General features: G+C 35.3%; 1 long non-coding RNA gene across 2 annotated transcripts in view; it reads right to left on the bottom strand.

Moving 5' to 3' along the window:
- The window catches only part of LOC140608583 (uncharacterized), a 1,020,376-nt gene that overhangs the window by 243,693 nt on the left and 750,589 nt on the right, over positions 1-26,094 (bottom strand). The window lies entirely within an intron of this gene.

The following is a 26,094-nucleotide window of genomic DNA, read 5'->3' as shown; positions in this document are numbered from 1 at the left end:
GAAGGACTCGGTATTTTTTCTCAAGTATATTCGTATAAATACACAGATATGCATCTTGAAGCACATATGTATATCTGTGTATATTTACATTTATTATGCATTCTAATATAACTGTGATACTTCATAATATTGTGACAAATATTATTAAGTATATAATATCTTGAATAACACTAAATACATAGTTCTGTAATGCCTCACAATGGTACTATAAATTTATCTTAAGTAGGAATAGAGACAAAAATATAGTATTGGAGAAATAGATGAGGATTATAGATTTAAATTTTTTTGCATGCTCTAAGACTAGCCCACTTAGTTGTAAATGGCGTCAAGTAAAATATAGTTCAAGTTTTTGTTTAATAATACACTATCCGTTGCAAATTTGTGAAGCCTGGAATTTGGTATAAATAAACACTTTTTTGGAAAAAGTCATAGTAACCCAATAAATACATTTTGGAGGAAGATTAATGTTTATTCATCATAAAAGCTGGTCTGTGATAAGAGCAGTGTTTCTAGAGAGACCAGGCAACTAAATCCAAGAAATTAAAAAGTTTACATTTTAAATGTGCATTCACATTTTGTTTGTATAAAATTATAACATCTACTGGATAACTTTAATATTCAATGGATAATTTTTATAATACAATGGGCAATTTTAAGCCATTTCCAGAGGAAGCCTTGATATATATACTTTCAACTATTTAAATAAAGTATGGACAATTTGACTTAGTTCTGTCTCTTAGAATAATTTGGCATCATTACAACTGCAAGTAGATTTATTTAAATGTAGGCTTTTATTTATGTTTTAAAGATGTCATAAGGCCTTAAAAGACCAGCCCTTTTCCTCCATAAGTGTGTCTATGTTTATATTTCTCTCAGAATTTCTTAATCTTAAACATTTCAATGCATTACATTTAACCCAAAGTGCTATGTTTATATAAGAGCAGGACAGACATACTCACCCACATACGTATCATCATAATTGAGTCACAAACATGCCACTTTGTAAAAACCAACAAAACAGAATGAGAAAATTAACCATATGACAGGACAGGAGAGAGGCAGTAGAGGACAGCAGTTAGCACAGCCCTAACTTCAGTGTTTCAGTTTAATTCTTGCTCCGCCACTTCCTACTTGTGTAATTTTAGTCAAGTTAGTTATCTTCTCTGTGCCTCCAATTTTTGGAAAATGTGAAAATAATTGTACCTGTGTTATCATGTCATAAAAAGATCCCAAGAAAGGATACAAGTCAAGTGTCTGGAACAATCTGACATGGTTAACACTAAATGTTTACAATTGCTATTATTATCTTCTGAATCGATTAAAATTTACTCCTGCTTCCGGAAGCACAGTCTCTTTAGCTATTGGGATTAAAATAATTTTTTTAATAGAGTTTTATAGAAAGCATTGTGGTAAGAGAATTATTCCCTTACTAATTGAAAAATTTTTTTTGAAGCCTGAATATTTTGCTATATTTTGTGTGCGTGGGGACTGACTACATTAATTGTTGTTAGATATCTCTTGGTAAAGTCTCAGCTTAATTAATGTTGCTTTACTCAGGTTCACTGAGTTTCCCCTTCTGCCCTTAGGAAATGAATAATAAAGAAGTTATCCAAATAGCTCTTCTCAAAAGCAAAAGGGAAAGAAGAAAAAGAAAAATGGAAAGACAGAAGTGGTGTGTGTTTCCCAGGTGTGTGAGACCCATGGGCCGGACTGTCCCTGGGAGGCTGATTGCAAAGGTGCCTTGGAGCAGGGGCCCTGTGTGCGCTCAGCCGCGTGGTCGGGCAGTGGAAAGGGGGGCTGCTCACTGTCTACCCCTCAACTCTCCAATTTACTTCAAACTTCCACAGCTTCAAGATTTTAATTTATCACTCATAAACTGATGCTTATGGGAATGATGTAGAAAACATATGCAATCAACGTCAACCTGTGCGAATGCCGTAATGTACTTTAATGCTTAATATGAGCATGCTGGAAAATACGTCTTCAAGTACATCCCGTTGTTTTAAAGCCATACCTTAGCTATTTTTTTTTTTTTTTAATGAATCTCCCTGCCCTTCTCCCTTTCCATATTGAGTACCAAACATAACTGGGAGGGAAAAAAAGTGAAGTGCTACAGTTTTATATAAACATGATATATCTTAATTGGTTAAAATAACCAACCAAACACAAGTAATTCCCATATTTAAAAAATAAAAGTAAGTTTATTAGAGTTTTCAAAAAGTTCCTGTGAGTAAAATTTTCCACTGAATAATGAAAAATGAAAATCTGACCTATGTACCTACCTCCTATTATATCTTTACCCTGACATTTCACTATTTATATTGCTTTTGCAATTGGAAATATTGAGCAAACACTGCTGACATCGCAGAGTTTATCTGTGTATGACAATTCCTTAGAGCACCCCAACTTGATAACTCCCTTGCTTCAATAATGAAGCTTGCTGCAGTCAGTGGAAACAGCTTGATTGGTTTATAGAAGAGACAGAGTTGTTCGAAACAAGTTATGTATGTCCTCTGGAAAATGTTATTGGGAAATTTCTCTGGACCAGATAGGAATTTACCAGTTTAAACTATAAGGATGAAAACACCACTTCTTTTATTAAAGAACAATGAAGATTGTGATTGATGGGACTATTCTGAGCCAAAAGAAGAGAAGAAGAAAAAAGAAGGCGAAGGAAAAAAGCCAAGAGTGATAAAAAGGTAACAGTAATAATTAAATTGAATTTATCATCACCAGTCTGAAAAAAAAAATTATTACCCAGTACAAATGTGTATTAATCACAGGATAAGAACTACCTTCACTGCACAAAACATACTCAGCTAACCCTGCTTTTCAAGGATATCTTTCTTCATCCTAGTTCCTCTAGAATCATGGTTCTTGAAATGTAGTCCTCAGATTGGCAACATTAGCATCATCTAGGAAATTTTTTGAAATGAAAAATTAGACTTAGACTTCCTGAGTGGACCCCATAATCATCATTCTAACAGACCCCTAAGTGGTTCTAGAGCTTACTCAAGTTTGGGGACCGCTGCTACAAGACAGTGCACCTATACAAGTACATGAAGCACATAAATATGTGTGTGTTTTTTAAAAAAATTTAACACATTCAGTTTATCACCATATCCAGATAAATCCTTCTTGAGGGCAGGAACATATACACCATATATATGAAACCACTTTAGGCCACATCCACAGATTCTAGAAAGCATTGTTTTTATGGTGGAAGGACATTTCTACGCACAATTCTAGGTCACATTTTTTCAATGTCCTTAACTCAGTTCATAAAATCTGGGAGCCCAAATCTGAGATCCCTTTAAACCTAGTGTTTTGTTAGAATAATAATGATAAAACAAAAGCAGTATTGTCGTAGGATAAATTTTTATTTTCAAATTTATGCTCAAACAAATAAAGCTTCAATGTAACAATTTAATATTTCAGTGATATGATCCAGAAATTCCCTTTCACCTACAGGATGTTCAGAGGGGTAACTTTTCCTCATACCACCATCATTCCACCATCCTTACTTTCCAGACTCCATTTCAACTAGGAGGCAAAACTAGTTTTCTTCAGAAAGTACACTCATGATCTTTTTATTGTATATGTTTTATTTATTGTGTATGTTACTCTCATCCCACCCACAGTCACAAAGAATAAGGCAGTCAAATCCAATAAAGCTACTTTGTGTGTGTGTGTGTGTGTGTGTATGTGTGTGTGTGTCTCATACAAGTTCCTTTTGGGTTTATTTTGATGGCATCAGGCCCAGGGGCAAGGAAGCTTTTATGTAATAAGTGACTATAGCGTCAAGTACTTTTTCCCATGGCAGGTTCATATTTTAATTTAGACTTTTTATGGGTATTTTTTTTTGTCCATTCATATTTTTTTTTCTGTTTCTAACTTGATGTCACCTTATATTTTATTTTTGAAGTTTTTACTTTTATACCCTCCTTACATGTATTGAGACTTTTAAAATATGACCTATCAATCATTCATATTCTACTAAGGGAGCTGCTATATTCTGTGATGATGTCCTATCCTTATTTTGCCTTGCACTCCTCAAAATATAATTCAGATATTTCCTGACCCAAACTTGATAAACAAAGGCACAAGAGGGTAATAAATGTTCTTATTGCAATTAATATGTTTTGTTGTATCACTGTGTTTTAATTCCCCAAGACTTTATGCAGAATGAGTTCCTTCACTGAATATTAACATTTATATTTTATACACTTCCATTTCTTATTTTTTAAGATTGAGGCATCTGGATGGTGCAGTTGGTTGAGTGTTCGACTCTTGGTTTCAGCTCAGGTCCTAGTCTCTCCGTGGTGAGACTGAGCCCTGCTTACAGCTCTGCGCTCATTGTGGATTCTGCTTAGACTCCTTCCTCTGCCCCTGCCCTCTGCATGCTCTCTCTCTCTGTTCCCCTCCCCAAATAAATAAATAATCTGTAAAACATAAAATAGAGTAAAATAAAATAATGTTTGGTTTCATATTTGCAGCCCATTGGAATTTACCCAATACTTTTAAAAATGCTTATTGCTTACTGAGAATATATCCCTTCATGGAAAGTTAGAATTTACATTTTATAAACATTTCACATTTAAAAAAAAGTGTGACCTTGTGACAAAATGTTTCCAAAATATCAAATGAATACTTACCAGTGCTTTGTGGAGTATTATATTATCACACCTAAATTCTCTCTCTGTGTGTGTATGATATTTTTGTAAATATGTATAAGATTTTTACAGAAATGCTAATATTTAGTAGTTTTCTCTTACACTTATTGAATTCTAAACAAGGATTATGTGAGCAGTACAGCTTTTACTAGATTAGAGAAACATTACTTATTTATTAAAAGAGCTTTCTTCTTTCAGCAGGGGCGGGCTTGTGCTATCAACTTTGTGACTTCAAATACATGAAAAGAACTCCCGGTGTATTATAGGATCAAGGGGATAATTTCAGGCATTGTTTATTTATGATTTAAGGTCTCAGAAAAAAAATCCCTTTCTGCAACAGAAATACAGAATGCTATCACTAAGGAAAACAAAGAAATGTTCTTTGTTGAGTTGCTCTGGCTTTAAATATTTCACAATTTACTTTAAAGAAAAAAATTGAGAGAATTATAGATTCACATGGGTTTTAATGAATAGTAGAGAGATCCTCATGTACCCTTAGGCCAGTTTTTCCCAATGGTAACATCTCACATAACTACAGTACAATATATTGGCGAGGAAACTGCTATTGATACATAGTTTTAAACTTATTCAGATTTTGCAAGTTTTACATGAGCTTGTGCTCCTGTGTGTGTGTGTGTGTGTGTATGTGTGTGCTTGTGCATATAGGTATCTATGTACAAATTTATATGTTTGAGTTCATGTACAACCAACACAGTCACGATACAAGTACTTCCTCACCAGCCACCTCAAGTCTCTCTACACCTCCCTAACCGTTGACAGCTGCTAATCTGCCCTCTATTCCTAGAATTTTATTTCAAAACTGTTGTATAAATGGAATGCTACATTATATAATCTTTTGATATTAGCTTTTTTCTAAACTCAGCATAATTTCCTGAGATCCAAGTTGTTGCATGTACAAATAGTCTGTTCCTATTTAATGACGTACCCTTTGAAAAGACATGCTTCTAGATTGGAATTTATCACAGATGAAGTTGTTACAAACATTTTCCCACAGGATTTTTTGTGAATGTAAGTCTTCATTTTGCTAGGATAAATGGAGATTTTTAGTAGTGCAATGGTCGGGTCATATGGTAGGAGCATGGTTAGTATTGTTGGGAAGCATGACAAGGAAAGAACAACCTACAATAAATTAATTCCAAATAACTGTTGATGATTTTTTAATTAAAAGAGAATAACTAGATATACAATTATGTTTCATTTGATTTATAAACATGGTTAAACATATTAACAAAATGCTTGAATTATTTATTCTGGTTTTCTTTTGAGCTCCTGTAATGTGAGTACTTACTTAGGCAATGAATCTTCCATTGGTGTTGCGGAAGTTTAATTAAAAATAATATCTCTTCTCAACTCAGAAAACCTTTCCATAAAGTTAAAAGGAAAGAAAACAATTTTATTATTGGATAAGCATTAAACCAGAATGTGATGTGATGGGCATCACAGGTAATCCACTGAAGACAGTGCATATATATTCTGTTTATACGTGTGTGTGTGTGTGTGTGTGTGTGTGTGTACATATGTATCTATGCACAGCCAAGGATTCAGGCCATCACATTTATGTTCTCAGGATGAACAATCACTATCCCTCAAGTAAAAGGACTTGATAGCACCATTTTTCACATGTAGTTCATCCTAAATTCACCCGGTAATTGGAGGTACCCATTTGTGTTAGCTAATTGGCTTCATCTAAAGGAAAAATAAATTCCTCCTATCTTTATAATGGCAGTTAGTTTTGCAACAAGGACTCGCAGGAATTTAGGCTCTTATTCTCACACGGACCCTGGGATAGAGGGTCTCTTCCTCCTTTGATGATTATATTTCAGAGAGATGGTTCCCAGGTTCTTGAGAAAGGTGTCCCGAGTTACAGAGCTGGTTAAGAGGTTTATTTAGCCTTTAAAAAGATTTACATACTTTTCAAAGTAATAAAGACCTTATAATTACATGTATCTAAAGTAAAAGGTCTAGGAAAAAGGAGGGGATGTGGAGTCTCTTCCCTTATTTTCAATGGGGAAAATTAAGCCTATTATTTTTAATTTGTATTTACCTTATGGGGCACGTTTTAGCTGGATCTCGCAGGTTTTAATATACACTTGTTTTAGTCTCATTGCTTTCTGTATTCTCTATTTAATTTTATTTTCCCTTTAACCCAAGTGTTATTTTAGAAGTTTGAGTTTTCACTAATATTATAATCTATATAAACAAAATTCAATCTATTTATTAGTATTATAAATATATCTAGTTATAAAATTATTTTCTTATATGGAGCAAGGATTTTGTTTTTACAATATTTCTTGAAATGTTTTCTTTTTTATATTTCATATTTGATCTAGATTTTCATTTTATTTTTCTCATGCTCTTAATCTAGGAGATTTGTAGTATATAGAAATTTTCAAGGTTTATTATGATTTATATTTCATTTTAAATTTAAGTTTTAATGCTTATAACCATGGAAATATCATCCACAACTTTATTCATTACATGGTGTTTTTATTTTTTTAATTTCATTTTTAAATGATGAGCTGAATTCTTACAGGTTCACCACATTTGGTTCCTTTATAGTGTGACTAAAATTTTTGAGTAATACTCAAAAAAAATCATCACTATAGATAGTCCTTCATTGTGTTATGCATTTATCCTTATTGTGAGGTAGACTGAAGGGGGCATTTTTGTCACACTTATACATATTTGTTTTTCCAGAATTGTAAATTAGTATTAAAACAAAAATAATTTCTAGGCATCTTTCTTTAATAAGAAGAAATAATTTCTCACACAGGCCAAACAAATCTTCCTGTGTGTACTACTCCTCCCTATGATTTCAACTTTCCTTTTTCTTTGAGACAGTAACACTTTCAAGTTATTAAACCAGGCTTCTCCTCCAATACAGGTGTGTGTGTGTGTGTGTGTGTCCAGCCAAGCTCTTTGAAAGGGCAATTTCTTCCCATTTTTTTTCATGTGCCCCAATAATCTTTCTTAATTTGGCTTCTATCCCACTACCCCATTGGAATTACACTTGGTAAGGTGATCAATAACCTTTAAAATTCTGGATCTAATTATCTGATATTGCTGATCATGTCTTCATGCCTTTAGCATGAATTATAATAGTTTCTCCTGCAGTTTTAACTCTTCCCCTGTTAACATTAGTATCCTAACTCCTCTTCTTCCAGTCACCCTTTCAATGCTTTTATTTTCTTCCAAAATTTATTTTCACACATTTATTTTATTTCACACACACATTTTGCACATGTTATCATAATAATCCTTTCACATGATAACATTGGTGGGATATGGTAATAAATTACTTATGTAAAATTATCCAAGGGAGATGTTTAAGACATTATAATATTATTAGCTCATGATAGATGTGATCTGAGGTTAAAGAAAGTAATACATAAAGATAATGACATTAAATATAATGAAAAGTGGAAATAGTTATATATTGGCACGACAATGGATAAGTAAAAATTGTACAGGTACATGAAGGATCAATATAATATAATTAATGAATGAACTTAAACTATATCTGTTGACAGAGGAACATCTCAGATATATATGATTAAATACAAAAAGCTGGTCATACAAAAATACCATCAGTATTCTAATTTTATATAAATTAAAAACATAGTGTTATAGGTTTAAATATATACAAACCGGTAGAGGGTAGATAAATACCAATTTCATAATAGTGGCTGCTTCTAGTGAGGAGGGGAATGACTATGAGCGATAAAAAGGAAACTTCAATTTTATTAATTATGTGTTGTTTCTTTTTGAGTTAAAAATTTCTTAAGCAATATGACAAAATACTAAAATTTGGTATTGCTAGATAAGATGTTGCTCAGGTGAATGTTACATAAGTCACTGAATTCGTTGCTAATTTAAAACTTCTTCCACTTGGGATGCCTGGGTGGCTCTGTGGCTGAGCATCTGCCTTCAGCCCAGGGCATGATCCCAGGATCCTGGGATCGAGTCCCGCATCAGGATCCCCATAGGGAGCCTGCTTCTCCCTCTGCCTGTGTCTCTGCCTCTCTCTCTCTCTCTCTCTCTGTGTCTCTCATGAATAAATAAATAAAATCTTTGAAAAAGAACTTCTTCCGCTTTTAAAAATTGGTGAATAATTGTGATAACATAAGCGGGACATACTTGACTATGAGGGTAGCAGAAAACTTGAGTGGAGGTTGAAATGGGATGTAGAAGTAAGGGTAAAACACTTTTCAGAATGGGATTGCCTGGAGCATGTTTGCATGACTGCTAGAAACACCTAACAGAAAGGGAGTGATGAGTAAGAGATAGAGAGCAATGACACGAATTTCAAATGACCCAAAGAGCAACGTCCTTGAGAGGGCTAGAGGGAAGCGATAATGTTGGCACAGTAAGAACCCAGTAAATGTAGGCTGGATGAATGAGTAAATGACCCATTAAATGCTCTGAAGCAATCCCTCTGGGCGTGCCTTAATTACCTTTTCAACTGCCCAAAACAATTAAAAAGTTGGACCACTTTGCTCCTGTTCACAAGTTCCTTATGTTCTCTTTCTTTTAAAGCAAAGAGTATTCCTTTCTGCTTATAAGAGACAATAAAGGCATAAAGTTCATTTTTAGTCATTGGTTTACAGATTCACTGAGCACTCATATCCTAGATGTTGTAGGCATTAGAGAAATAGAAGCCAAAAAACACAGACAAATATAGAATATATTATCAGGAGATGCAAGAAAAATCATACAAGGGTAAGATGATAGATGTGATTCAATGTTGGTTGGGGTGTTTAGGAAAATCCTCTTTAAAAAGTTACATTTAAACAGTCTTACGTAAAATGGGGGGGTGCATTTAATTGGAGAACTTAATTCACTAATTTCTTCTGAAAAGTATAAAGGGTCCATTTTGGCCTTCACATGTCCTTCACAAGTGAAAGGATGAGGTTGTTAGATTATAGTTCTTTTTTTCTTACAATCTGGACATGTCCCTTGGCCTTTTCTAGTTACCTGTGTTGCAGGCAGTGGAGCATTCTAATTCCAAGTTTTTTTTTTTTTTTTTCATGATTTTGGTTAAGTCTTTAATCTTTTTCAAACCCTAGGATTGGTTTTGTTTTTCCCTTTTAATTTAAACACTTCACTGAGGTTGTGTAGAATAGATATTTATCTCTTGTATTAAAGCTGCCCAACAGGTTAAGTTATTTTAGTGTGAGATTTTTCCTTGGCTCAGGAAAGTTTTCTACTGTGATTTATTTGACTTTCTCTTCATTACTTCTTTTTCATGTATTAAAGGAATCTTGTCTCTAGATCAACAGAAAATTTATACTTAGATACTTAATTTATATAAGTATAAATTAGAAAATTTATACTTAGACTCAATTCCTTCTAAGATCCTCGGGAGCCTTCTCTACCAACAGTGATTTCTTTGTCTCCTTTTTCCAGTCTTTATACTTGTATATTTACTAAATCTATGTGCTTGTGATTCACATCATCATAAGGAATCCTTTAATGTATTTCATCATTTGCATACAGAAGTCAATAGTGTCATCTCCTCCATATTTCTTGATCCCATTCAACATACTTCACTTTGACCTCTAAAAGCTTTCTCAAGTTCATCAATGAGTTTCTAGTTGCCAAATCCAAGATATTTTCATTTTATTATTTGATACCCAAACGATCTGAGAGTTTAAAGCCTACCCTTTTGCTTGAAACTCTTCTATTACCTCTTGGGAAACAACTATCTTGTTTTATTTCTCCAGAACTCAATGGTAGATTCGTCTTAAATTCCTTTGTAGTTTTCTCTCCCTTCACTTCACTTAAGTGTTTCACAGAGTATTATTTTTATTTTTCTTCTCTTCACTTTAATCTTTCACTGGGCAAGTATTTTTTTTGGGGGGGCAAGTATTTTTAATCCTATTTAATATTATGCTTCAAGTATGCAATGACTTAACAAATTTATAGCTCACTTAGAATGACTCTGTTGAGCTCCAACAGCCTATTGAAATACTGTTGTGTCCTATAGTCAACTGAAAATGATAAGTAGAAATGGAAATGACTCCTTACAGTCTTTTCTTCCAACCAAATCTACTCACCTCTTTCTTTCTAAGTCTTGGTGACCAATACTTAATCTACAACTAATTTCCTGAAAAATCATCTGGGTTTATTCTAGATTTTTCTGTTTCAATAGCCTCCGATCAAACAACACTTAATCATCATGATTTCTATCTAATTAATAGGGCTTAGAACCTTGAAATATTTTCAAATCACTTATCTAATGCCCTTGCTCACCTGGAATAAAGTAATAGAGTTATAGTCTTTTGGTTTCCACTGTTGATCTCTTCTAACCCATGCTACAGCATAGCCTCTAGGATAACATTGTCAAAACACAGAACTGATCATATCAATCTCTGTTAAATTTTACTCAACTTTCACTATTTTCTCTAAGTTAGAAATCTGAATTATATAGGATACTGCATAAGTTCCTGTTGATTATGTTTACTGCCAATGTCTACAGTCTCATCTCTTTCTTCTCCACTTCTAAAAAATATTTTCTCTTCATATTAAATAGCCCTGAATGTGCCATGTTTGCCTCTGATCCATGTTGGTATTACATCTATGTGGCATTTTTAAACTCTTCTTTCCTTAGATATCTCCCATTCATCCTTAACAACAGAGTGTGGAAATAACTTCTCCAGGAAGACTTCCCTGATACCTATACACTTCTGTTTCTCATACTATTTTTTTTTGATTATCAATAATATCTTGTGTTTCCATGGTGACTAAATGGAATCATTATGAGACTATTTGTGGCTGGTATTCTTTTCCATTGTTATGTTTTGTTAATGTTTCTGCCTTTCCCTATAAGATGCTGAACTGCTTATTATCAGGAATATATCCTTTTTAAATGTTTCAGCTTGAAATAATTACAGGCTTATAGAAGTCTTACAAAAATTGTTCACCCAACTTCCCTTCATCTTAGCATCTTCATTACATAGCAATTTATCAATACTAAGAAATGAATATTTCTATAATACTATTAATTAATCTAAAGACTTACTTAGATTTCAACAGTAGTTTCACTATGACTTTTCACTTTATATCTCTCAATTTTAAACTCTAGTCTCCTATTTAGTCACCAGATTGTAGATTCTTCGTCTCCTTAGTCATTCTTTCACCCACACTCAGTCTTTCAAATATGTTTTACATTTCCCTTCCACTGTTAACCTTTTCCTATTCTATTTTTCTTTCCTGTTCTATACAGTTTTATTCCTGTAGATCTTACTTGGGTTGCTTCAGGGAGGGTGAATTGCCACATATGACCAGTTCACCATGGATAGCCAGTGGCACAATTATGTAAGCTCTTATAGAATTAAAATGAGTTCGATTTGGGGTCAGAATAGATAAAAATGGGAAGAGGTAACTTATTGGATTTGGATGAGCTACTGAAAAAATAAAGGTCTGACAATGCCTAAGAACTCCAACTCATCAAATTGTTGTTCTGTATAGTTTAGTTGATTACAAAATATTTATAAATCACATGGGAGACTAATGTGGAGAAATCATCTATATCTGTCTATTATCTATCATCTATCTATATATCTATCTATCCATCTATCTATCCTTATAAATTCACTACTACTCTCCTTTTGAAGCTGAGCAGAAGATAATTAAATCCGTTATTCATATTCATATGTGACAGTGAATGAAAATACAGAAAGTCTTTCTGAAGCTGGCCCTTGTTTGTTAACGTATTTCTACAAACAGTATTTAAATCAGAAAGTAACAGATAATAGAGGCAGAACAAGGGAAACTACTCCACAAGGGAACTAAAAGTATAATCATTTAGCACAGCAGTTGGCAAATTTTTTCTATAAAAGCCCAGATAGTAAATATTTTAGGCTTTACAGCCTATGAGATATCTATTACAACTATTCAACTTTATTATCATAGCAGGAAAGCAGTTAGACAATACCTAAACAGATGGGTATTACTGTGTTCCAATAAAACTTTATTTACAAGAATAGGCCGAAGGCTGGATTTGGCTCAAAGGTGATAATTTGTCAATTCATAATTTAGTACAAACAGGTTATATGTAAGAAGAAATCATTTTCAAAGTTCACAGTAACTTAAGGACAATAGGATAAATGGTAGAAGCACTAAAATCTAAGTGTTCTGTCTTAATTCACTATTTACCATTCCCTACCATAGAAATGAAAACAAACCAGTCATTTATAAGCCATAGACTTTAGCAATAATTGAAGTGATATTATGGGATCTTAAAAGTCATAAGAAATATACTTGCTATAATGGCCTTGCTTTTTCAAGCAAGGACTTATTTTTTCCATTTGTTAATAAGCATACAAAAATGACTAAAATCTGTCCCTATTTTCTTCCCATATCTGTTATTTTTCACTTGAGAAACAAAAGGAGATATTTTATCCTCTTACCCTTGTGTATATAAGGAATTCCTTATGTTCCTTGCTCCTTAATCCTTCCAGCAAGTAGTATATCGCTATGAAATTACTCTTAAAGAGAAAAAAATAAAACAATACAAAAAAAAAAAAACCTGGAAGTACCTTTCTGTATGTCACCACTATTCAGTATTGGCAGTGATTTTAACAGTAGTAGAGGGTAGATGTTAGAGCTAGGTTAATCTAATTTGCTATTTTTTTTTTTTTGGTCCTGTTTTTATTTTTTATTTATTTTTTGTTTTTATATTTTATTTAAGCTACTCTAATTTGTGTTTGCATTTTGGGGCAGAGGAGAGGGAAAGTAGTAAGTAGTAGGAATACAATTATCATAAAATCTTTTTGCTTCCTGACAACATATTGAAAATAATAATACTAAAATATAACTTAGGTGTTTTGAACAAAATTTATAAAATGGAAGAGGTTGGGCAGCTTTCGTGGCTCAGCGGTTTAGTGCCGCCTTCAGTCCTGATTCTGGAGACCCGCGATCGAGTCCCAGGTCGGGCTCCCTGCATGGAGCCTGTTTCTCCCTCTGCCTGTGTCTTTGCTTCCTCTGCCTCTCTCTGTATCTCTCATTAATAAATAAATTTAAAAACAATCTTTAAAAAAATGGAAGAGGTGAGTAAAGTAGCATTATCCTTTAGGAGAAGGTCTGTAATTGCCTAAGTATGAAATCATTTCTATTTCTGAACATTTTCCTAGTATTCCTTCTGGTACCAAGACTTTAGCTATATGAAAGACTGGAATTGTTTTATAATCAGAAAATCACATTATTTATTAATTAATTGTTGATAAATGCAGATTACTCCTCCAAGTTATTCCTAAAAGTGAAGCAACCTGCCATTAACTGGTCTAGCATGCTACTTTCTGAAATTCACTCTTAAGTTCCCTATGTATTGCATGGTTGTGAAAAATGATTGGGAGCCTTGGCCACAGAAATTCAAACACTGTGAACTGGGTGGAATTGTTCACTGATGGTAATAATATAGACATACTAATAAGACTAACTTGGAGTGAATTTTAGGAAGTCTCTAGAAGAAAAAGAAATATGATATACATATTTACTAAACTAGTGTTAAATTCTTTAAAATGGAATTAGTATGGTTGAAAAATAGATTTGTTCTGAGTTTTAATTAATGGGCACCAGGAATATCATGCTGCTATGAAATTAATAAAAAAATTTTGAAATGAAACCCTGACCAACAAGTAGCTTTTTCATTAACATGAACACAAAACACCCCTCTATTAATAGCATCCAGCAGAAGGAATGCAATTATAGACAGTATAGCCCAGAAAGAGTTAATTATTATGGAAAGATAAAATGTTATAGAATTGTGCAGCCATTTCCTTTAATGAACTCTCTTATGAACTTTTTGATGGAAGCTTCCCTCCTTAGTAATAGTAATGCAGAGTACTTAAATTAAAGGGAGTTTTAAGTTGGTTAAAACAAACATCTACAAAAATAATAAAGAGTGAATAAAGTACTAGAAATGAAGGACATAGCCACAGCTTTTAGACATGGCATATGAACCACTTTTCCTAGAAAAGATAGGAAGATCTAGAATCTACATAGATTAATAAAGATTCTTGATTAATCATATATGATAAAAGTTTTTACAAATTTGAAAGACATAGGAAATACAAATCATAAAAATCATGAAAGCTATTAAATAAATATCTAACAAGAAAAGCAAAACAGAGATAACAATAACAAAAACCCAGCACACCCAGATAATTTCACAGAAAAATTCTAGTAAACTTAAAAGACTAAATAATTCCAATCATAGCAAGTGAAGGGAAACTTTTTTTTAAAATTTTTTTGTTTATTTGAGAGAGAGAGAAAGAGAGTGCTAGGGGCAGATGGGGAAGGAGAGAGAATCCTCAAGCAAGTGGGGCTCAATACCATGACCCTGAGATCAGGACTTGGGCTGAAATCAAGAGTCAGACACTCAATCAACTAAGCCAACCAGGTGCTCTGCAAATGAAGAATCACTATAAATACTCATGAAAAATCCTGAAAATTCCTAAAGAAAATAAAAACAAACTGAATCCACTGTCTGCATTAAAAAAACAATGCATCTTGACTAAATGGGAGAGGATTTTTGACAAAAGCTATGGTCAATTTTTGATAAAAATAATTAGCAAAATAAGAATTGTTGGATATTTAAACATACATACACATAATTATTTAATGGAGAAACACTAGAGACAATTCCACTAAGGTCAGGGACAGGGCAACATTCTGACCATCTCTACTGCTATTGACCATTTTTCTGAAATATTAGCTGCTATGATTAAAGAGAAATCAATAAAAGCCATAATAATTGGAAAAAGACTACACTAAGTTTATTTACAGATGATAAGATAATACACCTAAAACCTTGATACTAGCTCCTATACACAAAGAAAAAAATAATTTGGTAATGTGCCATGATATAAAATATATCTACAAAAATGAATAGGAAAGCAACAGGTACTATCGTCCATTGCTGTCTCCCAGTTTGGAAGACAATTTTGCAGTTTTTTCTAAAGTTAAACAGAAACTTAACATATGACCCAGGAATCACACTCTTAGTTGTTTACCCAAGTAAATTGTAAACTATGTCCATACAAAAGCCTATTGCTAAACACAGAGGAAAAATGGAAGGAACCAAGTTTGAACAGGGAAATGAATAAATTGTGGTCTATCCATACAATACAGTAGTATTCAGCTATAAAAGGAAAGGGTCATCAATTCATGATGTAACATGTATGAAAAGTGATTTTGCTAAGAGAAATAAGTTAGACCAAATGGCTACATATTTTATGATTCCATTCATATGAGGTTTCAGAATAAGCAAATTTATAAGAACAGAAAGTACCAGTAGTTGCCAAAGATTAGAGGAGTAGGGTGGTTGTCAACAAACTGAATGAACAGGAGAACTTTAAAGTGAAGGAACTTTTAGTTTTGTTGACTGTATCCTTTGCTGTGCAAAAGCTTCTTATCTTGATGAAGTCCCAATAGTTCATTTTTGCTTTTGTTTCTTTTGCCTTCATGGATGTATCTTGCAAGAAGTTACTGTGGCCGAGTTCAAAAAGGGTGTTGCCTGTGTTCTCCTCTAGGATTTTGATGGAATCATGTCTCACATTTAGATCTCAACTCAAAATGGTTTGAGTTTATCTTTGTGTATGGTGCAAGAGAGTGGTCTAGTTTCATTCTTCTGCATGTGGATGCCCAATTTTCCCAGCACCGTTTATTGAAGAGACTGTCTTTCTTCCAGTGGATAGTCTTTCCTCCTTTATCGAATATTAGTTGACCATAAACTTGAGGGTCCACTTCTGGATTCTCTATTCTGTTCCATTGATCTATGTGTCTGTTTTTGTGCCAGTACCACACTGTCTTGATGACCACAGCTTTGTAGTACAACCTGAAATCTGGCATGGTGATGCCCCCAGCTATGGTTTTCTTTTTTAATATTCCCCTGGCTATTCAGGGTCTTTTCTGATTCCACACAAATCTTGAAATAATTTGTTCTAACTCTCTGAAGAAAGTCCATGGTATTTTGATAGGGATTGCACTAAATGTGTAAATTGCCCTGGGTAACATTGACATTTTCACAATATTAATTCTGCCAATCCCTGAGCATGGAATATTTTTCCATCTCTTTGTGTCTTCCTCAATTTCTTTCAGAAGTGTTCTATAGTTTTGAGGGTATAGATCCTTTACCTCTTTGGTTAGGTTTATTCCTAGGTATCTTATGCTTTTGGGTGCAATTGTAAATGGGATTGACTCCTTAATTTCTCTTTCTTCAGTCTCATTGTTAGTGTATAGAATGCCACTGACTTCTGGGCATTGATTTTGTATCCTGCCACAACCTACAGAATGGGAGAAGATATTTGCAAGTGACGTATCAGATAAAGGGCTAGTTTCCAAGATCTATAAAGAACTTATTAAACTCAACACCAAAGAAACGAACAATCCAATCATGAAATGGGCAAAAGACATGAAGAGAAATCTCACAGAAGAAGACATAGACGTGGCCAACACGCACATGAGAAAATGCTCTGCATCACTTGCCATCAGGGAAATACAAATCAAAACCACAATGAGATACCACCTCACACCAGTGAGAATGGGGAAAATTAACAAGGCAGGAAACCACAAATGTTGGAGAGGATGTGGAGAAAGGGAACCCTCTTACACTGTTGGTGGGAATGTGAACTGGTGCAGCCACTCTGGAAAACTGTGTGGAGGTTCCTCAAAGAGTTAAAAATAGACCTGCCCTACGACCCAGCAATTGCACTGTTGGGGATTTACCCCAAAGATACAGATGCAATGAAACGCCAGGATACCTGCACCCCGATGTTTCTAGCAGCAATGGCCACAATAGCCAAACTGTGGAAGGAGCCTCAGTGTCCATCGAAAGGTGAATGGATAAAGAAGATGTGGTTTATGTATACAATGGAATATTACTCAGCCATTAGAAATGACAAATACCCGCCATTTGCTTCAACGTGGATGGAACTGGAGGGTATGATGCTGGGTGAAGGAAGTCAGTCGGAGAAGGACAAACATTATATGTTCTCATTCATTTGGGGAATATAAATAATAGTGAAAGGGAATAGAAGGGAAGGGAGAAGAAATGTGTAGGAAATATCAGAAAGGGAGACAGAACATAAAGACTCCTAACTCTGGGAAACGAACTAGGGGTGGTTGAAGGGGAGGAGGGTGGGGGGTGGGGGTGAATGGGTGACGGGCACTGAGGGGGGCACTTGATGGGATGAGCACTGGGTGTTACTCTGTATGTTGGCAAATTGAACACCAATAAAAATAAATTTATTATAAAAAAACAAAAAAATAAAAAAAATAAAGTGAAGGAACTGATCTGTATGGAATGCCATGCCAATGAACTGTACATTACAAAAGAGTGAACTTTAGTTGATACCTGGTAAAACAACCTAACGAATCATCCGGGATGTCAAGGGATCCCTGAATGGAATGCACTTTGACAAAAGAATGTAACAATATTACGAATGTATGGCACAACTTCACATAAGTAATTGGGGTAAAGAAAAGGGGCTGATGTAATTAATTTTGTAAAACGGTCTTGCGACTGGAAAATGTAAGTGTAAAAACTAAAGAAATTATACATAAGCTATTCTAGTTGGCAAATCTGTTTCTCATGGGGTATGGGTTAATAACTGAACTACTTTACCAGTTTACTAGGGTTAAACAAATACATAAACGAATGGTGGGAGCCAGGTTTTTACTGTCAGGGAGGGAAGTTGCAGGGAAGTGTTAGAAAAGAGACTAGAATAAAACCTATGGTATTGGATTAGAGTCAAAGATATCAGTATGTATTCATATTGAGCTTACTGGCTAGATACAGATACGATTCAGTGCGAATGTGTACATATATGTTTAATATATACTGAGAGGGCCTGGAAGCAATGACACTCAAGTAGCAACAAACAACCCCAAAGTCCTGATCTTGGTTCCTCAAAACCATCCCCTGATAAAGTGACCAAGTCCTTGGAGAAATGACTGAAACCAGGGGGCAACAGAAGAGCAAAATATAAGCCTGGATTCCACTTTTATGTCAGAAGTTTAGAATGTGACTTATTTCAGCAAGTAAGGAAATGCTTAAAAAAAGCAGAGGTGGCTTGTAGAATCTTCCCTGTCTCAATGTTGGAGAATTTTAGCATGGAAATAATTATGATACCAGATTTTAACATGATGGATTAAAATGAATGCATCAGTCCACATGGGTAATTTTTTAAAAATAAGTTAAACCATGAGGTAAGAATGAAAACTCTTTATGGAAGGTGGGTTAAGTAATTAATGTAGGAGAAATGGCAGAAGAAATAAATACTAAAGCCATTGGCTACATTGGGCTGGAAGAATGGGATATTCACGCGATCTCAGAGTATCACCCCACAGATTACATGTTAAATACCCTGGGAAAGATGTTTTTATAATGGAGAAAGTTCGTGGATACCACTTTAACCAAGTATTTAAACTTAACATCACAGATAGTGGGATAAAATTGTCATCGTGTAGCATTTTTTGCCAACATTAAAAGAAAAAATCTCAATTTAATCAGAAGGAAGCAATTAAACACATCTAATTTGAGACTCATTCTGTAAAACGGCTGGCCTGGATTCTTAAAAAACATAAAATCCAAAAAAAGACTTAAGAATGGTTTCAGTTAAAAATAAACTAAAGAAACATGATAACTAAATACAATGCAGTATCTGAATTTTCTAATACAACTTCAATGGGTATTTTTAAGAAAACAGAAATTTTGAAAAAAGTCTTTGTAATATAATATACTCTCAATGCTACATTTCTGGGGTATCGTCAATTGTATTGTGCTTAGACTTATGTAAAAGAACGACATTGTTCTTAGGAGGCAATGTTGAAATATTTAGGGGGTGAGTTGTCATAATGGTCCAGAAAAACAAAAGATTCCTTTCTCTTTTTATCTATCATCAAGCTACCGACAGAGACAGAAGTGGAGAGAGACAGAGACAGACTGAAATATAGAAAGAAATATAAAGCATATGTGACAAAATGTTAATGAAAACCTAGGTGAAGATATATAGTGTATTATAGTAGTCTTTCAGCCTTACTGTAGGTATGAAGTACTTCAAAAACAAGTCTTTGGTTAAATAATATATTAATATTTATTTCATTTTTTGTTCATTTTTGAGCAGCAGAGATTAATATTCTCTGAAAAATCTCACAAAGAACCTTGATATATAGATAACCATAGTGATTTTATGGGGTTGAAGCAGGTCGACCATGGAACCACCTTTGTCCTTTTCCTTCATGGTTTCTGAGACGCCTTTAAGGAACCCTATGTCTTTAGATCCTTTTTTTAAAGATTTATTTATTTTTTTTATTTGAGAGAGAAAGGGAGTGAATGCCCAGGGGAAGGGCAGAGGGAGAAGGAGAGAGAACTCTAAACAGGTTCCATTCTCAGCACAGTGCCGGACTCAGGGCTCGATCTCACAGCCCACAAATCCACCTGAGTGGAAACCAAGAGTTGGATGCTTAACAGACTTTGCCACACAGGTGACCCTAGACCATTTTTAATTAAAAAATAACATTACCGGGATCCCTGGGTGGCGCAGCGGTTTGGCGCCTGCCTTTGGCCCAGGGCGCGATCCTGGAGACCCGGGATCGAATCCCACATCGGGCTCCCGGTGCATGGAGCCTGCTTCTCCCTCTGCCTGTGTCTCTGCCTCTCTCTCTCTCTCTGTAATTATCATAAATAAATAAAAATTTAAAAAAAAATTATTAAAAAAAAAAAAAAAAAAAAAAAAAAAAAAAAAAAATAACATTACCATACTGTTACGCAACTTAAAGTGGCTGTCTTTGTAAAAAGAATTTTCAATAAAATGTTTCTTATTTTTTTATTTTTTATTTTATTTTTTTTAATTACTTATGATAGTCACAGAGAGAGAGAGAGAGGCAGAGACGCAGGCAGAGGGAGAAGCAGGCTCCATGCACCGGGAGCCCGACGTGGGATTCGATCCCGGGTCTCCAGGATCGCGCCCTGGGCCAAAGGCAGGCGCCAAACTGCTGCGCCACCCAGGGATCCCTAAAATGTTTTTTAAATGTCTACATTTTGACATTTAAAGGGATGTTACTCCAACTTTGGGGAAATAGTCACTTAAAAACAATGCCATTTTACTTGGCCTCTAATGTGTGACTGGCAACATCTTCATTACTTCTCAAGAAAAATCTATAAGTCCAATAATAGCTGTGTAAAACAAATTTTTATTTAAATTTTACAAAGAAACCCAATGACAGTTGTATCAGCAGTAAATGACAGAGTCAATATTCAACCTGTATCTATTTCTTTCAAATCCTTTGCTCTTATCTGTACATACAAATGAAGAAATTTTAATCTTTTAAGAATATTCAGATGCAGGGTTGTAGAACATGATTTATCATTTAACAAATAAGGCATACTAGTAGAAGACAGAATTAAACTGCGTACTTTCCACTCTACTTACTAAATTTTGGACTCACTCTTGAAAAGACCTGGTCTATTAAAATATTATCCACAGGTATAAAAAATTTGACAGAAGTATTTGAATGAGAGATTTTATAGTCAGGTAGTTCCATAATTTTTCTTTTTTTTTTTTTAAAGATTTTATTTATTCATGAGAGACACAGAGAGAGGCAGAGACACAGGCAGAGGAAGAAGCAGGTTCCATGCAGGGAGCCCGATGCGGGACTCGATCTGGGACCCCAGGATCACACCCTGGGCCAAAGGCAGATGCTCAACCACTGAGCCACCAGGTGTCCCCATAATTTTCCTTTGGTGGAGTTTACTTCTCAAAATTACTATATTAGAACTGGACAGGTTTTACACACATCACTCTCATTTTCCAGATCACCACCCTCCCTTCCCTATGCCAAAATTAAGATATCTTAACTAAGACACACTGTTCTATTGATCTTTGTTGATAAAGTAAATTCACTAGACACCACAGCGTGCATTGACATCATTAGAATATTCATAACTCACGTCCTTACTCTATTTTAGTCTTTATTTTATATATAACTTTAATAAATAGAAATTTCAAATAGATTGAGATAAATATCTTCTCCCTTGCATACAGCATACGCTCCCTTGCCCACCCACCTTGATTTATAACAAACAGAAGCTTCAGTAGTACTTCTTAATCTTTTAGATTGCTGGTAGTGGTATATTTACTGCTGTTTAGTCCACTGGGAAGAATGAACGTTTAAAAGTAAGTAAATAAAGCTGGTAAGATGAATATTATACCTATTTTATCCAAAGTGAAAGATTATTTCATTTTGTATCTAACTCAATATGGAAAAGTGGTTTCTAAACAACAAAGAAGTGAGGGTAATACAACTATCCAAAGGAAATGTTTACAAAAAAGTACATGCTGGTGGAGCATCTGAAAAATATTGATCTTAGCGAGCAAATGGAACAACACATTGATCTCGGAAGAATAAAGGGGCAGTGAGAGCCAATAAACCAGTTGGAGAGGAGTCTTAGCAATAAAGAAGGGCACATCTTACTGACAGAATTGAAGGAAGGTTGAAAATGTGAAAGCACAGAAATATTTTAAGGTGAAATCGCGAAGTAGTCTTAATTTGAAAGTATAAGGCAAGGTCATCAGTGAATAATAAAGTATGAAGGTTTTAAGGAAAGCACTGAAGTGGAGAAAAGGTGTTCAGCTGGGTGGATTTTAGTTCCAGCTAAGCCTCTAAATAGTGGGGATTTGAGAAATCACTAGACACCACGAGACCCAGTTTTCTTATATGGAAAATAAAGAGCACTAATAGCCACAGCCCAGTCCTAGGACTGCCGCAAAGACCCACCGGGGATCTTGTTAAGCAACACACAGCTTTGAATCTTTCTCCCAGAATGATTCTGTTTTAGGCAGCGTCAGATTTGGAGTGCACTGGGATCAAACAACCGTTGAGGTCTAAAGAGCCAGCACACTTCCTCAGATGTGTTCTATTTGGGGCACCCGGGTGGCTCAGTCCGTTAAGTGTGTGCCTTCTGCTCAGGTCATGATGTCAAGGTCCTGGGGTCAAGCCCTGCGTCAGGCTCCCTGCTCAGCCAGGAGCCTGCCTCTCCCTCTCCCTCTGCCCCTCCCCCTGCTTGGGCTCTCTCTCTCTCTCTTTCTCTCTTGCTCACTTGCTCTCTCTCTCTCTCTCTCAAATAAATAAATAAGATCTTTTTTTAAAAAAATCACAGAGTCATGGAAAATTCCAAGCCACAGTGAGAACAACAGGATATGGTAGGCTTCTCTTATTAGGAAATAGATAAAACAGAACTGTGGTTTTCCTGCATATTTTTGCGAATCTCTCCTATACATACACTTGCTATTTAATCTGTTAGCCTAGAAAGTATTCTTGAATCTTTCCTGTCATTCCACCTCCTTCAATAACACCCAACGCCCACGTAGAATTAGTGAGCAAGTCTGGCTAATTCTACCCACTTTTCTACTAAATCTTTCCTGCCCCCAATCCAGAAAACAAATGCCCAGTTCATCTACTCTGAATATTCTGTCTGGACCAGGGCGATCATCCTCGACCTCCTTTCTACACCGCCTCCTCCCCCGCCTCACAGCTCCAACCCGTTCTCTGTCCTACTGAAACGGTGCTCTTTCTAGTTCTCATAAAACCTACGTGAGATGTTTCAGTACCCCCCAATTTCTGGAGGGCGGAATTTCCTCGCAGTTTTCCTCATACCTGGAGAATGAGTCATTGGTGTATCAGCGTTAATTACTTGTTCAAAAGCAGCATTCTAAGTGGGATAGCATGGAATGGAATAAACTAAAAAGAATAGAGTAGGATATAAAACATCTGAGTACTTTGATGTGATACTTCGTGAAATGTTAATTTTCTTATGTCTTTCTGCTTGCATAATATAAAAAGTATGCTATTATGTGTTGTGTTTTTACAAAGTTTGATAAACACATGACCATACAGAGCCTTACATAAAATTGCCTTTGCCTGCTTTGTGCCTTAAAACCTCAACGTTTCCACCATTCCCTTGGTGAATGAATGAATAAGCCATACTTTTCTGCACCTTGGGACAACTTCATAACACTCCCTGATGAAATATTCCCTCTCACACCTTCCTGTGTGCTTGGGAAATTATTACTCATTTCCCAATATGCAGTATGTTTCCAGACGTTCTCCTCCTTGGGATCTCTAGCCCTCCCATCTCCTACTGACTGTTTGATCTGGTCTAAACTAGGTTGATGCAGAACTATTAGGTTCTTTTTGTTCAACTTCCAACAGTGTGAGGTCGGTGATAGATTATTATTTTCCAAAAAAAAAAAAGATTATTATTTTCCAATAACCTGACTAGTTAGGCCGCAAGCAAACTCTGACAAAATTCGACAAGAATTTATTAAACAGTCATACAACCTCCATGAGCTTAAAAAATCCTGGCTTTGTTTGTTTGTTTGTTTGTTTGTTTTATGGGAATGGGGTAGGGTGGGAGGTATTGTCAAAAACTTTTCTTGGAAAGTTGTATAGAGCAAATTCAAATCACATATAAGAGAGACCAAGATTCATCTGGACAAATTTGTTTGGAACCAAGCCTGGAGAGTGATGTCTCCGTGTACAGACAATACAGGAGGCTAGCTAGATTCTTATGCATGTTAGAGGAGTGTCTCTAAAAATCTTTTGTCCAATATTATTAATTACACCGATGGGCACCTGTTTCTAACAATCACTAGCTAATAAGCACTAATTTTACAAATGAAAACCGATTATAGTTAATGCAAAATAGCAAACCCTCTTTTTTTATATCAGGTTAAGGATGGCTGAGGCCTGTAGCTGTTTCTGAAGAGTGACATTTCAGATTAAAATGTATCTGACTACCCCTGGAATGTGAATTTCAGATCAGGGAATTCCTTCAACTGTAACTTAAATCATTATTTACATGATATCACACTAAGACTGAAGTATTGTAAAGTAAATTATAGACACCGTTACTAAAAAAGATAATTATTATAATATACCTTGACTGGTGGGAGTCATCATGATATATTTAAAAAAAAAATTCAGTTCACAGGTGCACTAGTAATGATGAGTCCGACGTGTGTGTATGGGGTGGGGGCAGTCTATTGATTAGAATATGTTACCACTAAAAAGAACATGGCTTAAAGTTCACACAATAAACCAAACCAAGCAACAATCACAAAAGATTTCCCTGAAGAGATCTTCAGACTGTGAAAGGCTGTTGTCCACATCAAGGCAAATTAAATAGCTCTTTTTTTTTATGTTCCCAAAGGGTTATGTACGTTTTACTACTGTAGCTATTGCAATTGTTCAAAGAGGACACTTTCTCTCCACATTCGAACAAGTTTTCCGGAGTAGGAGGGTCAGAATATGAAAGTGACTCTGAATCGCTCACATCCATGTGCAGAATTAAGGCCCCAAGAAATTCTTCCGTGTGTCCCGGTAGAGCCCTAAGGCAGATGAAGGTTGTAAGAAGAGGCCAGAGACCATGAAAAGCAGTGATTAGCGAAGACATGTCTTTAGATGAAGTTGTTACCGTAATCAGAGCTCACAGCCCTAGTTTTGGAGAAGGGTTGGAAGTGGCAACCTACAGAAATGCCAGGGTTAAGTGCCTAACCCATCCCTGAGGGATCACAAATAGAGAGTGGACCAAGGACTTTAGAAGGTAGGGGAAGGGCAGACCTCGGGGTAGGGCCAGCGGGTGAGCGCTGCTCTACTGTAGTGGGGAAATGTAATAAAACCAAAGTGTCCTCCCAGCCCAGGAAACCGCTCCACAAAGGTAGAAAGTAAAGAGGACAATTTTACTATTGAATGAGCATTAAAACAGGATATGAAGCCCATCAGAGGCAGTCCACTGAAGAGACTGGAAAGACGGAAAGAAATATCACCCTCTTGCATAGCCAAGCAAATGCAACCCACGGCATATATGCTCTCAAGATAACTAACTAGTCCTCAAATAACAGCCTTGACAGCACATATGCCTACACGTAGTTCATCCTAGATTCATCTGATGTTCGGGTGACCCTCTGTGTTAGGGAATTGTCTTTATCCAAAAGAAAAATGAACTTTTTATATCATTATGACAGGAGGTAGTTTTGCAACACGGTGCTATGCAGCCCACTAGGAGCCCCTGGGAAAGAGAGGTGCTATCTTCCTTGATTACATTTTAAAGAGATGACCCCCAAGTCCTCCAGAAGGATATTTTTGGGTTGTAAAGCAGGCAAGTGGCTTCTTTAGATTTTAAAAGGAACTTACATACATCTCAAAAGGATAGAGACAGAATTTACAATTACAAGTTTTCTGAAGGAAATAGTCTGAAAGAAAAGGAAGGGGCCTCTTTTCCTTTTGGCACCATGAAAAATTATTCTTTTTCTTTTTCTTTCTTTTTTTTTTTTTTTTCGTTTTACATTTCTATTTACACTTACAACTGGAATCAGCCTGCTTTCCTAAAACCCCT

The sequence above is a fragment of the Canis lupus genome, chromosome 18, assembly GCF_048164855.1.
Source record: "Canis lupus baileyi chromosome 18, mCanLup2.hap1, whole genome shotgun sequence".
Taxonomy (NCBI): domain Eukaryota; kingdom Metazoa; phylum Chordata; class Mammalia; order Carnivora; family Canidae; genus Canis; species Canis lupus.
This window is presented reverse-complemented; position numbering and strand designations above follow the sequence as displayed.